The sequence below is a fragment of the Epinephelus moara genome, chromosome 1 (assembly GCF_006386435.1).
Source record: "Epinephelus moara isolate mb chromosome 1, YSFRI_EMoa_1.0, whole genome shotgun sequence".
NCBI classification, from domain to species: domain Eukaryota; kingdom Metazoa; phylum Chordata; class Actinopteri; order Perciformes; family Serranidae; genus Epinephelus; species Epinephelus moara.
Genome location: NC_065506.1, coordinates 48,412,045 through 48,412,989, shown reverse-complemented (window position 1 = coordinate 48,412,989; position 945 = coordinate 48,412,045). Strand labels below are relative to the sequence as shown.

The following is a 945-nucleotide window of genomic DNA, read 5'->3' as shown; positions in this document are numbered from 1 at the left end:
AGCGCGCGCAATCCCCCCTCCCCCCCCCCCCCCCCGCCCCGGGCTTTGTTGGGAGAAGTTTAATCCGTGCGTGTTTGTGTATGCTGCAAAATTGACATCTTGCTCCAGTATGGCTGTTGATGTGGAGGCAGAAGTTTCTGCCACGAAAAGGTCACAAGTTGAGGTAACAAAGATTCTTCCTGATTGGACAAAGAGGGGGAAAAAAACAAACCAATCAGAGGTCAAACACTGATCATCTGATGGATCTGATGATTTTAGAAATGTAAGCAGTGTGTTGCATCACACAGACAGGTGCTTCTGTTCTCTAGGCCTCGTGCACACGTACACGAGTGTTTCTGAAAACGGTTATTCCTTCTTAAAACTGCAGCTAACGTTACGTCATGTTTTATCTCATAACAGCATTGTGTACGTACAACATGAGCTCTGTCTGTTGAAAATATTTCCACACTGCTGATTCCTCATAGTCTTTCTGTCGGCTGCTCGCCGTCTGTCTGCTGCTGTTTGACGGTGACAGACTTTCAAAATAAAAGCATATCGTAAAGATGACGATATAGATTGATGTTTTTGTATCCATGATATTGGATCATTTAATCAATATATTGATCAGACTGATGGAACGTTACACCCCAAGTGGACAAAAGACCAAAACTCATATACATAAATATACATTTTTAAATATTCAGATGTAGGTGTGGACGAGGCCTTTTAACCTCCATGAAGGAGGATTCATTCACTGACTGTTGCATCAGACTGCATTAGTTTTAGCTACTTAAAGGGATAGTGCACCCAAAAATGAAAATTCAGCCATTATCTACTCACCCATATGCCGACGGAGGCCCTGGTGAAGTTTTAGAGTCCTCACATCCCTGGCGGAGATCGGCGGGGGGAGCGGCTAGCACACCTAATGGCAGACGGCACCCCAGACTAACGTCCAAGAACACAAAA

The 945-nt window shown here is 44.6% G+C and overlaps 1 protein-coding gene across 1 annotated transcript in view; it reads right to left on the bottom strand.

Annotated features, from left to right (window-relative positions):
* Positions 1–19: 19 nt before the first annotated feature.
* Positions 20–945, bottom strand: part of LOC126387994 (casein kinase II subunit alpha'-like) — an 11,516-nt gene continuing 10,590 nt past the window's right edge. The window contains exon 13 of the mRNA XM_050040869.1: positions 20–179. The gene's annotated coding sequence lies outside the window, so the exon portion shown is untranslated. The remainder of the gene's footprint in view (positions 180–945) is intronic.